This window comes from Diplotaxodon limnothrissa, linkage group LG12, assembly GCF_057381915.1.
Source record: "Diplotaxodon limnothrissa isolate DT_005_m linkage group LG12, D_limnothrissa_male_GT1.1, whole genome shotgun sequence".
Lineage (NCBI taxonomy): Eukaryota > Metazoa > Chordata > Actinopteri > Cichliformes > Cichlidae > Diplotaxodon > Diplotaxodon limnothrissa.
This window is the reverse complement of record NC_140607.1, coordinates 31,090,385-31,103,990: the sequence shown is the minus strand read 5'-3', so window position 1 is coordinate 31,103,990 and position 13,606 is coordinate 31,090,385. Positions and strand designations below refer to the sequence as shown.

Here is a 13,606-nt window from a genome sequence, read left to right as displayed (position 1 = left end):
TACCAGCAGTTACACGAGATTCGATATAACGACAGGATATTTTGGTTTAATACGAACTAGGATTTCTTAATTGTATTTTTTTAAATTTTATCAATTTGATAAAAAAAAAATATGTGTTTGTTAATATTCACGAAAACGTATGGAGTTTTTTGTTGTTGTTTTTTTTACTTCCACGCTTAGTTCATTGTGAAATCTGGGGAAACAGTAACCGGAAGTACGTAGATTTCATACCTTAACGCCAAGCCCCCCTTTTAAAAGTCTTTTCTGTTTTTGTGATGGTGTTGTTTTCTGTTTTTATGGCCGGCGATATAGGTATTATAATGTCCAATGAAAGGTATTAACAAATCCTCCATACTGTAAGTGTTATATAGCACCGCATATTTAAATAAATGGGCGCTATTGTTATTAAAAACTTATAACAGAAATCCTTTTTTCAGGCTCGGTTTCTATCGCAGGCAGTTGGCCACGTGCTTGCAGTGACGATGCTTGCTGAGCTGCACAGGTCACAAAGATAGCAAGAAAAGCTTTGTTTTACCAATATCACCTTGGTATCCCAGAGAAATTTTATACTGATGTTGCAGACTTTTGCAGAGGGTCTGGCTTTTACAACAAGATGAAAGCTAAAACATTCTAGGGAAAATTAAAGGATCTAGATTTGTGTCACATATCACATCTTCACAGCAGTTTTTGCTCAATATGTTTCAAATTCACTCTTTATATGTTCATGATGCGCAAATCCTTTCGAGGCAGATATCCTGCTTTAAGCAGGAGGCCGTTTGTGTAAAAAAGGAACGACCATCTCTCAAACGAGAAGGGGCTTAAGAGTTTATCTTTCACGATCTTATAATGCGGTGAATGCAGCCATTCCTCATCTCACAATGAATAGTACTCATACTAAAAAAGTACAAAATGAAAGCATGTTTTTCATTATCAACTGCACCACTTAACCAGCCACACTGCTCTGTTTCTATTCTCATTGTAGTCTTTGGGGCGATCGTGGCTCAAGAGTTGGGAGTTCGCCTTGTAATCGGAAGGTTGCCGACATACATCGCCGCTTTACGTCAACTCCGAAGCCCTTTGGAACAGGGCCCTGTGCAGCACTGTTCAGCAAGAGCAGTGAGGTTTCAGTTGTAATGCTGCTTACATTTGTCACATGTTTTTTGCATATGCAATAATGTTGCATATTCCACAGCCCTACCCTGTCTTGACAAGTAAATTTAAGAATCTGTTTAGAACTTATTTAGCTTATTACTCACTTTGAATTTTTTTTTATTGAAACTAAGCTTCTGGCTTATTGGTGTTATTTTAGTCATTATGCAGCCGTATTGTTTGTAAAGTTGGTGAAGCCTGCAGTCGGCTGAAACTGAAGAAGTCACATAGATAAGTGATAAAATGTTTCTACTAAACGCTGGGTCCAGATGAACAGAAATAAATTTCTAGGATCCGATCAGTTACTACTCCATGGTTGTTTTGTATGTTAACAAGAACAAAATAAGTGAAGTAGACTTACAGGGCTTGTTCAAAGAGGTTTTCAAACATATGGTTTTAACCAAAAAAGCATGGGTGCTTTTCCTTAAAAAGTGCAAAAAAAGAAAGAAACAGGCAATTGTTAAGAACGCCTTAGGTGAAGCAGTGTTAGATAAACTAACAAAACACTGCTATTAAAAAAACTATTGGCATATAAAAGCTTCCATTAAGCTGAATATTATTTATATTATTGCATACATATGGTTGACAGAAAGTGACCTCTGTAGCTATTTCCCATTGAGGATTGCAAAAGAAACCACAAAAACGAATAAAACCAACTTACTGATTGTTTGTACATGTGCAGAGGAGGCAAAGTGGATATACTGGATAAAGAATGCTGAATATGGAGCTGCCATAATAAAAAATAAAAACTAGTTAGTGTGAGACCTGGTTTTTATTTAACCAGTAAGGAAATTGTGATGCACACTCCACACCAGTTGGAGGCGCTGGTCCTCCAACTTGTCTGTCAGCCTCAAAGAAGAGACGACCAATGACGACCCAGCAGGGAAGTATTGATGTGGTTGTCATCTGTCCAGTGTTTGGTCTTTTTAAAATCGGTATATTCTCTATTGTAACCTTCATTGTAAGCTTGCTTTGGCGTTATATCACACTAGAGTTAGCAAGTGTGTTGGTAGCATTCAGAGCATATTTCTCCTGTTTTGGCTTCCCTTCATTGGCTTCCTGTTAAGTCCAGAATTGAATTCAAAATCCTGCTCCTCACATACAAGGTCTTAAATAATCAGGCCCCATCTTATCTTAATGACCTTGTAGTACCATATCACCCTATTAGAGCACTTCGCTCTCGCTCTGCAGGCCTACTTGTTGTTCCTAGAGTATTTAAAAGTAGAATGGGAGGGAGAGCCTTCAGTTTTCAGGCCCCTCTTCTGTGGAACCAGCTTCCAGTTTGGATTCAGGAGACAGACACTATCTCTACTTTTAAGATTAGGCTTAAAACTTTCCTTTTTGCTAAAGCATATAGTTAGGGCTGGATCAGGTGACCCTGAATCCTCCCTTAGTTATGCTGCAATAGACATAGGCTGCCGGGGGATTCCCACGATGCATTGAGTTTTTCCTTTCCAGTCACCTTTCTCACTCACTATGTATTAACAGACCTCTCTGCATTGAATCATATCTGTTATTAACCTCTGTCTCTCTTCCACAGCATGTCTTTTATCCTGTCTTCCTTCTCTCACCCCAACCGGTCGCAGCAGATGGCCACCCCTCCCTGAGCCTGGTTCTGCCGGAGGTTTCTTCCTGTTAAAAGGGAGTTTTTCCTTCCCACTGTTGCCAAAGTGCTTGCTCATAGGGGGTCATATGATTGTTGGGTTTTTCTCTGTATCTATGAAGCGCCTTGAGGCGACTTATGTTGTGATTTGGCGCTATATAAATAAAATTGAATTGAATTGAATTATATTTTCAGTGATAGCTTAGCCTTGTTACTGTAACACCAGCTTGTCTCATGTAGGTGTGTGCAGTGTCTTACCTAAACAGCTAAAACAGTCAGGTTGTTTCAGCCAAAAGTTTCACACATCTCTGTTTCTGTTGTACCAAATGTATTTGTTTAACCTTCGTTTGCATGTGTCTTTCTGCTTCTGTGTGTGCAGGGGTGATCTTTATGAGTGCAGAGACACCATGTTCACAGCCAAGCTAGCTTTGAGCACTCTGAAAAGGATCCACCATGGAGCTTGTTATCGATGTCTTTCTACCTGCTTCATCCAGAAGGAAGGGATACAGGCTGGAGATGGGCCCCCCTCAGACTCCCGTGTGTGGAAGAGAAAGCCTAAGAACCAATCTGCAGTCTGGTCATCAATAAGACTTCTTGAAACACAGCAAAACGGGAGAAGACGGTTCAGTTTATCAGCTGCTACTATAGTAAATTCAGCACCAGTACACGTCCAACCGTACCTCCGGCTGATGAGGCTGGACAAACCTATAGGTTTGTACTTATATGAACATCACATTGTTGGGTTGTCGTGTCTTCATTCACTCACCCCAACCAGTCGCGACAGATAGCCGTCCCTCCCTGTTAAAAGGGAGTTTTTCCTTCCTACTGTGACAAAGCAAGCTCATGTACTCAGGTTTAACTTCAGCAGGTCATTATGACCATGTCTACACATTCATTTTCTGCTATGCAATGATTTTTATCTGTGTCAGTTTAAAAGAAAAATATTGATATCTAGAATATTGCAGAATTTTGACTTTATTCCAAACATGCACTCTTTAAGCCCAGAACGATTTTTAGCAGCATTTTCACCATGTTAACAAAACAGAACAAAACAAGAAGCTATATAACATTAATACAGTCTTCAGAAAACAAATGGCTAAAATAAGCACGTCATCTTTGACCTTGTAGAGCTATTAACTGGCACTAACAGGGAAGCATCTTTGTAAGCATGTAGCCCTAACTCATGATGTAGATAATAATTGTTAAAATTGTTCTTTGAAAGAATCCTACCAAACTGTAAAACTCTTATGTAATTACTGTGTAAGACAATGAGTCTAAAATATCTTGCCCCTGCATTTTTTCAGTGTCACTGCACAGATGCATCTAAAACCAAACCACATTTAAAATGCCACCAGATTAATGTAGCTATTGGCTGCACATTCATCTCTTTGTGGGCTTTGTTTCTGTTCTTATCTTACTTCCTTGTTTAATTCCCTTGAAATTCATTGCCTTTTAATCATAGGGACATGGCTGCTGTACCTCCCCTGTACATGGAGCATTGCTCTGGCTGCTAACCCTGGATGCTTCCCAGATCTGGGCATGCTCACACTGTTTGGTACAGGTGCTCTTCTCATGAGAGGGGCCGGCTGCACCATCAATGACATGTGGGACAAAGACTTCGACAAAAAAGTAAATGAGATTTTCTTACAGCTGACTCCAAACAAAGAACAGGACATGTTTTTGCAATAAAGTAAATTAAACTTCCATTTCTAAGCAGACGTTAGTCTTACCTGTGTCACTGTCACTCCCCTGCTCAAAGTGTTTCTTTATTTTTCAGCTCTGATAAATTGAAAGTGTTCGTGTTTTTGCGCAGGTGTCCCGCACAGCCTCTCGACCAATCGCATCAGGAGAGATTTCTCGAATGCAGGCGCTGGTCTTCCTGGGAGGGCAGCTCTCGCTTGCACTTGGGGTTCTTTTGTGTCTCAACTATTACAGGTACTCAGAATCAATTTTATGTATGAACGTTAATGACATTTTATTAAGAAAATATAAATAGAAGAATAGGAACAGGTATATAGGTTAGATTAAATCCTCCGAGTCATGAGAAAAAAAAATCAGTGCAACAGTTGAACTGGATCACAATATTACTACAGTGTGTTAATTTTCATAGTGTAACTAAAAGTGATTATTTATCCAGTTATTTTGCAGTCTTTCCCTCACATTGTTCAAAATGCTCTCACAGTATAGCTCTGGGTGCTGCTTCTTTATCTCTTGTTATCACCTACCCACTGATGAAGAGGTTCACTTACTGGCCACAGTTTGTGTTGGGTATGTGCTGTGTAAAGTTATCTTGTAGTGTTCTTTGTCTAGAGTTAATATTTTACAGATTATCAGAGCTATAGCTGTTCTCTTGTTCTCTTCTCTCACTTTAGGACTCACTTTCAACTGGGGCGCTCTGCTCGGCTGGTCCGCTATTAAAGGCTCTTGTGATTGGTCCGTGTGTCTCCCGCTATACTTCTCAGGAGTGATGTGGACGCTGGTATATGACACAATATACGCACATCAGGTAAAGTAGTGGGCCTGAGAGATCGCACCACTTCGTTCCTATTAAACACAATTCTTTCCTTAAACCAAAGGCTGAGTGCAGTAAATGTAAAAGAACGCTCTCATACACCAACACTACCCTGAACCAATGATACCTGGCAACATGCTTTTTTTAATGCCAAATTCTGACACTGCCATTTAAGTGTTGCAGCAGAAATCATGACCAAGGTCATCAGCACCAGACCAGGAAAGCAGTTTTTCCAGTCACCTGTTGTCCAATTTAGCTTGCAAATGATAGCTTCAATTTCCTGACAGGAGCCCCCAATGTGCTTTTCTGCTGCTGTAGCCCATCGTGTTGTGCGTTGAGAGATGCTTTTTAGCAGATGTTCTTCTGAGTGGTTATTTGAGTTAACCTTGCCTTCCTATCAGCTTCCTTTCTGTCCATTCTCCTCTAACCTCAGACATCAATAAGGGATTTTTGCCCAGGTGAACTGGTATACATAATAAAGTGACTGTTGAGAACCTGTAAATTTAAGAAGAAAGGAACCGAGAAACTGAAACTAATTTAAAAACAGTTTAAACTGTGAGTACATGGTAGCTGTTCCTTTATATTTAAGAAATGCAGTTTAAGGGATTGCAGTTTACTGTGTTTACTGATGTTTTTCTTTGAGGTGAACATGAGATTAATGTGTCCTATGTTCGTTCGATCAATCAATCAATCAATCAATCAATCAATCAATCAATCAATCAATCAATCAATCAATCAATCATTATTTATAAAGCACTTTTCATACAAAAAATGTAGCACAAAGTGCTTTACATAGTTAAAAGCAGCCCACCCCACCCTCCAACTCACTCCCCACACTCTCATTAACATAAATGATGTGAATACACACATATCCCCCCCCCCCCCCCCCCACACACACACACACACACGCGCACACTTAAAGAGTAAAAATTGGGCTGGGTTCACATGAGCCAAGTGAGGAAACACTATAACAGGGAGCCGTCTGCACCGAGAGCCGGTCACAGACCGCAGCCTCCAGGCTGGGCACACAGCAGGAGGGAGGCAAAGGAGGCCCCCAGCCAGGCTGAGAGGACCCCCAGCGACCCAGCAGCCACGGTCGATCACAGCCCCGGTGCAGAGAGCCCCCTCCGAGGAAACACTGGAGATATGCCACAATAGGCTATATACAGGGTAAAAAGATAAAATAAATAAGAAGGGGATACAATATAAATATAAATAGAGTAAGAAGATTTAAAAATGGATAAGAATAAAATCAATAAATATTAGGTAAAGCCTAAATTAATAATAAAATAGCAGGATAGAATAAATAAGCATAAAATAAATAAACGCTAAGTAAAAGCTAAATTAAAAAGGTGGGTCTTGAGCCTGTTCTTAAAAACATGTACGTTCTCTGCGGCCCTGAGCTCCTCCGGCAGGCTGTTCCACAGACGAGGACCATACCACTGAAAAGCTGCCTCTCCGTGAGTATGTGTCCTGACTTTAGGGACAATCAAAAGGCCAGTACCAGAGGACCTCAGGGTCCGCGAGGGTTCATATGGTAAAAGCAGATCTGAGAGATAAGAAGGCCCAAGACCATTAAGACATTTAAAAACCAATAAAAGAACTTTAAAATCTATCCTGAAACACACGGGGAGCCAATGCAGCGATTCTAAAACCGGTGTAATGTGGGCCCGCCCTCTGGTCTTCGTCAGCACACGAGCTGCCGAGTTTTGCAAAAGTTGTAAAGTTGAAATATTCTTCTTAGGAAGACCAGAGAGCAGGGCATTACAGTAATCAATGCGACTGGTAATAAAAGCATGCATCAGCATCTCCGTGTTGGCCCGAGAGAGAATTGGGCGGACTCTGGCTATATTTTTTAGATGATAAAATCCAATTTTGGTTACATGTTTAATATGTGGGATAAAACCAAGCTCAGAGTCAAAAATAACACCCAGGTTTTTCACTTGTAGCGAAGGACATAGTGAAAATGCCTCTAATTTAGACAAGAGTTTCTCTCTCTGAGCCTCGGGACCGACAATTAAAACTTCAGTCTTGTCCTGGTTAAGCTGTAAAAAGTTTTCTGCCATCCAAGATCTTATATCTAAAATACAGTTAAAAAGGGCATCCATTGGTCTGGTGTCATCAGGAGACACAGAGATGTACAGCTGCGTGTCATCAGCGTAACTGTGAAAGTTCACTCCATGCCTCCTGATGACACTGCCGAGAGGGAGCATATACAAATTAAAAAGTACAGGGCCTAAAACCGACCCTTGAGGCACACCACATGTCATTTTATGGATCTTAGAGGAGCATGTATCCATACTCACCATAAAAGTTCTGTCAGAGAGATAGGAAGTGAACCAGTTGTGTACAGCACCAGAGAGGCCTACCATGTGTTTCAGTCTGTTTAAAAGAATAGCGTGGTCTACTGTATCAAAGGCTGCGCTTAGATCCAGTAGCACCAGGACTGAGAGCTTTTGGGCGTCCCAGTTACATCTAAGATCATTTAAAACCTTTAGGAGAGCCGTCTCTGTGCTGTGGTTCACCCTAAATCCAGACTGGAATATCTCCAGGATCTTTCTATCATTTAGAAAATCATTAATCTGAGTAAAAACAAGTTTTTCTAAGATTTTACTTAAAAATGGTAAGTTGGATACAGGTCTGTAGTTATTAAAATCATTACAATCCAAATTGCTCTTCTTCAGAAGGGGCCTCACCACCGCCGTTTTAAAGGCAGCAGGGAAGACACCCAACTGAAGAGAGCAATTCATCATGTATAAAAGCTCAGCCTCAAAAAATCCATAAAGTGTTTTAAAGAGTGAAGAAGGGATTGGATCTACAAGACATGTGGTGGGTCTCACTGTGGAGAAAACTTTCTTAAGGTTCTCAGCATTAACCAGGACAAAGCTGTCCAGTGTCTCCTCAGGTACAATCGAGCCCGCAGATGTGTTTACAAACATATCGCGATTAGATAAAATATCAGATCTGATGGCGCTGACTTTTCCCCTGAAGTGGTCTGCAAACTGCTCACAGAGTGAGTCTGTGGGGGTTCTTTGGGAGCTGTTAAAATCAGGGTTAAATAAATGATCTATGGTGGAAAAGAGGACCTTGGGATTATTTTTGTTATTACTGATTACTTTGGCGAAGTATGAATTTCTTGAATTCCTTAATGTATTATTGTACACTTTAAGTTGCTCGCAAAATATTTGATGGTTGATAGTATTTTTATTTTTCTTCCACCTCCTTTCTGCTGCCCTGCAATTTCTTTTGAGTTTTTTGACTTCTTCGTTTCTCCAGGGTGATACGTGTTTTACGTTAATGTTTTTGGTGGTGAGTGGAGCAACGGAGTCAAGGCTTTTTTTCAGTTTGCTGTTGAAATGATTAAAAATCAAATCGCAGGGTGCAGGTAAAATCGCAGGGGGGCATTCGTCTAAAACCCTGGTAAAATTTGCAGCCACTTCAGAGGTTAGATAGCGCCTCCTCACAGTTCGCACCGAGGTCTCCCGCTGAATAAAACCGGTGATGTTAAAAAACACACAGTAGTGGTCAGAGACAGCCAAGTCAACAACAGAGGACACGCTGGTGGACAGCCCATGGGTGATGACCAGGTCCAGAGTGTGTCCTCTGTTGTGAGTCGGCTGTGTGACGTGCTGGGTAAAATCCAAACAGTGAAGAATGTTTAAGAATTCTTTTGATGCAGGGTCAGAAGGATGATCTATGTGCAGGTTAAAATCACCGGTTAAAATTATCATATTATATTTTGAATGTATGTTTGTTAAAAATTCTGAGAATTCCTTGATAAAAGCAGCACTGTCTTTAGGTGGTCTATAAATTGTGACAGATAAAACTGGAGGGCTGCTGAAAACAATAGCGTGGAATTCAAAAGTGGTAAAATGATCAAGTAAAATTTGTTTGGAGGTGAGTGTGTTGTTGGCTAAAGATGCAGTCCCACCACCTCTCTTACCACTTCTAACAGAAAAAGAGAAATTAAAATTTGGTGGGGAGGCCTCAGTGAGAACAAACTGGTGCATCCGAACCCAGCCATGTTTCAGTTAAAAATAAACAGTCAAGTTTATTATCTAAAATTAAATCATTAATAATAAAAGACTTGTTCAACAGAGAGCGGACATTTAAAAGTGCCATACTGATTGAGACTGGTGGATTTTTGACAATAGAGTTGAATGGATGTTGATATTTTTGAAGAGGCCGGAGGTTATTAATGTTTTTGGAGTTACTAGATTTATGATAATTCTGTTGCTCTCTGTTTGTGATTATGACGGGTATTGTGTTGACTGTGGGAGAGAGAGGTCCGAGTCCAGAGTTTTGTGTATTACTGTTAAAAGTGGAACAAATATAGGAGCTGGGACCAGGGGAACATCAGTCAGTGGCAGACAGATCTGCAGGTAATGTCAATTTGGGGTAGTGACAGGGCGATGTGCGGGAGTGCTGTACGCCAAATGCCAAATTGGCGGACAGCAAACGGCGTCCCCAGGCGTTGAGGTGGAGCCCGTCTGCCCCAAAAAGATGCCTCCTCTCCCAGAAGGCATCAAAATTGTTAATAAAACCCACGCCGTGGGAGACACAGGCGGAGGAAAGCCAGGTGTTAAGGCTGAGCAGCCGGCTGAAACGGCCTATCCCTCTGCCACAGGTGGGGGTGGGCCTGGAGATAAAAGCACTCACCTGCAACTGACCAAGGAGGCTGAAGAGTTGGAGGAAGTCCAACTTCAGCAGCTCAGATTGCTGTTTGGGGATGTCATTGGTGCCGATGTGGATGATGAGCCGGTTAACCTGTGGGTGGGATGCCAGAATGTTGGGAATTCTGTCCACTATGTCAACAACAGTGGCTCCCGGGAACGACAGCGTGAGCGCCCCCCTCATCCGCACGTTCCTGACGATGGAATCCCCGAGGACCAGCGTGGAGAGAGGAGGTGCTACCGGGGGCTGCTGGCCATTTGAGACGCCCGCGCCGCGGCACCGGGGGTGTTCAGATGGAGATGCGCCAGCCGGACTGCGTGAGTGACTCCCAGGTAGCCGCGCCGTGGGTCCTCTTCTCCGAGGAGCCGGGGTAAAGCACAGCTCTCCGCGGTGAGTTTGCACCACAGCGTCGGGTTGCCCACCGCGGCTCTGGGGGCGTAGTGGTGGAGATGGCGCAGACCTCAGCGACACAGCGGGATGGCGAGGGCTAGCGGTCAGAGGAGGAAAGTCCACAGGATCCAGGATGTTAAAGTAGGGACCTTGATTGACTATGACCTCGTGTTGTTTTGTCTTTCATAAATAGGATAAGGAGGATAACATCAAAGTAGGAGTCAAATCTACTGCACTGAGGTTCCAGGAGCAAACCAAACCCTGGCTGAGTGGCTTCGTTGTGGCCATGATGTCTGGACTGGTATTAGCTGGGGTCAATGCTGAACAGACTCTCCCTTACTATGCTGTACTCACCGGTATAGCAATGCACCTGACAAACCAGGTGAGGATCATGGTCAACTTTAATACAACATTTAAATGAGAAACATGCACAGATTCATGTGTTTTAAGATTAGGTTTTCCATTGAAGTATATTTATTTTCTTCTCTCGTAGATTTACACATTAGACATCAACAAACCAGAAGACTGCTGGAAAAAGTTTGTTTCAAACAGAAACCTTGGACTGTTGTTGTTTTTAGGTATTGTTGTCGGGAATTTGTGGAAAGAATAAAGACAGACTCTGAAGAAATGAACAAGCCTTCATATAATTAGAGACGATGTTTTATTACATTTGTGTGTTTTGTTTTTTATGAGAAGCACTCTTTTAACAACTTATGTATTTTCAAAAATGCCAGCAAATCTAAATTGAAATTGCTGCAATAAGTTTGACCACCAGGGAGCAGTATGATTCCTCCTACCTGATGAATGTACTGTACGCCAGTGGCCTCATTACTTTGTTTTGGTTCATAAAACACATAAATATCTGGGTCTTTGCGCGACATCCTTCATAAGTCACTGGTTGACATTGGTGCTCTTTGTTTTTATGCTGGCCAGGCAGCATTTACCCACTTTACCTGTGCTTATGTGTCAGAAACCACTTCCAGTTATTAATTATAGGACTTTGGTGAGAGTCGGCATGTAGATCTGCAGACTTTACTGGTTCTTTTTAGTGCTTTTGCAACATGAGACTGCTCTCACCCATGATGTTTCAGTACTCTAAAACTTTTAAACAAATTTTAAAGAGAATTCATTTACATCCAGTCCAGTGAAAAACTAAGTTCAAGGTTCTTTATTATTTGTCACATGCATAGTTACAAATAATAAAGAACCTTGAACTTAGTTTTTCACTGGACTGGATGTAAATGAATGTCCAGTGAAAAAAAACTAAGTACATCTAAGTACATCTTCCAATATAGAAGGTATGTTTAGTTGCAATAACTTAATCATTTTCTCTATGAGTTTATCAGTTCCTTACATTGTTGTAGAGGAATTTCGGCCCACTCTTCTTTACAGTGTTGCTTCAGCTTGATATTTGCAGGCATTTGTTTATGCAAAAGTTTCTTAAGATCCCACCACAGCAATTGAATCAGGTTGAGCATGAAAAGGGGAAAAAACAAAGCTTGGACACTGCTAGCACGGCGCCCACACAAACGCAAAGCAGGGGCTGAAGCATAGCTGAATATGTTTCCAAACCAACTTCATTCTAAGCCAAAGACTAGAAAATACAGTGAAGCATAACTTCCCTTTGGTTTCACCTGCACAAGTCCAAGGTAGGTCTCCCCTGCAGAATTGGTTTTCCCTTCGTCAGGAGCAGCGCTGGGCTCTCCAAATCACGGACAAACAGTATCCCACATTCTTGATTTTTAGTTCACAAGCACTTGTTGTAATGACTAACTACTCCTGACATTTTGGAGATGTTAGCTCTTTATACAGCAAAGTTACAGCGGGATACAAATAACACCAGGCTGATACTGCCACGATTTGTTCCCCCCCATCTAAATCACGGACAAACAGCATCCCACAGTTGTTTATGTTTTTAAACCCATTTTGCACAGAGGCATTTTTTTTGGAAAAATTTATTGATAGCAATGTTGAATATTACACAGGAAAAAAACAACTACATGTAAAATAATTACACCGTGACGCCTCTGCCTTTCTAAATGGAGGGACAGTAACTGCGTGTTTATATGTAAGCATGTAAAACCTGAAGATGGAGACAAAATACTGTTAATCTGAATAGCTGCCATTCTGCAATTCCTCTCATGTAAACAATAACATTGCCCACAGCCTGACATGAATAAAGGCGCATGCCTTTAATGTTGCATGACGAACTCTGTATTCCTCGTCCACACATAAACACAAAAGATGAGTTTAAAAAAAAAAAAATCTCAGTTTTCGGTGATTTGAAACACCATTTACGTGTGGACGAAACAGCTGCGTTTTCAAAAATACCAGTGTAGGCGTGGACGTAGTGTAAAAGAGTTAGTAGTTTATTTTCTTACTACCAAGGTTATTATTGCTAACGAAAACTAACGAAATAATGAAAACTAGAAGTGAAAAAACATTTTCGTTAATGGAAATAAAAATAAAAACAAAAAAAGGAAAACTAACTAAAACTGTAATGAGTGTTCACAAAACTAATAAAAAATTAACTGCATTTATAGCAAAACTGTGTTTAGTTTTCATTGATGTGTGCGTGTCATACAATAGTCAAGGGTGAAAATGAAGTTTAGTTTCCAGATTTTTTTTGCTGTCTAATTATGCCAGCAGGTGGCAGTACGTTAGTCGAGTCGTCTGTGTTGCTGCTCCGTCCACGCGCAGAATCATGTCAGGAGAAAGCGCCAGATTCCAATTTGGGATTACTTTGAATATGACTGTTTTGGATAAAGCAAATGTCTTGTAGTGGAAAGAGACAAATTATGAGGGACATTTCTAAAGGGAAAAAAATTCCCACAAACCTTAAAGTGCACTTGAAAAGCTCACACAAGAAGGCTAACCTAGCTTACCTTGAGAATGTAAGGGAGCACACTCAACCCTCATCCCCAGAAAACAGAAGCTAACCCCAGGCAAGGCAGCGTGATGCATCCCGATGGTAGCTGGAATCGCAACATACTCAAGGATAAGCAGAAGAGAATGACTGATATGATGAAACTGGGATTTTGTTACACTTAATTATTGCAAACACAACTAAAACTATAACTGAAACTAATCAAAACTAAACTGAAACTAAGGATTTTCAACAAAATAAAAACTAAACTAGCAAACAATTGGTAAAAACTAATTAAAACTGATATAAAATTGAAAATCTGAAGTCAAAACTAAATATAAAATAAAAACTAATGAAAATTGCAAAACTATTAAAACCCTGCTTACTACCTGCAGATTACTTGTATTTGCTC

General features: G+C 40.9%; 1 pseudogene; it reads left to right on the top strand.

The window, feature by feature from the left end:
• The first annotated feature begins 3,041 nt into the window (after nt 1–3,041).
• Nucleotides 3,042–10,959, top strand: LOC146621603 (4-hydroxybenzoate polyprenyltransferase, mitochondrial-like; annotated as a pseudogene).
• The last annotated feature ends 2,647 nt before the right edge of the window (nt 10,960–13,606 follow it).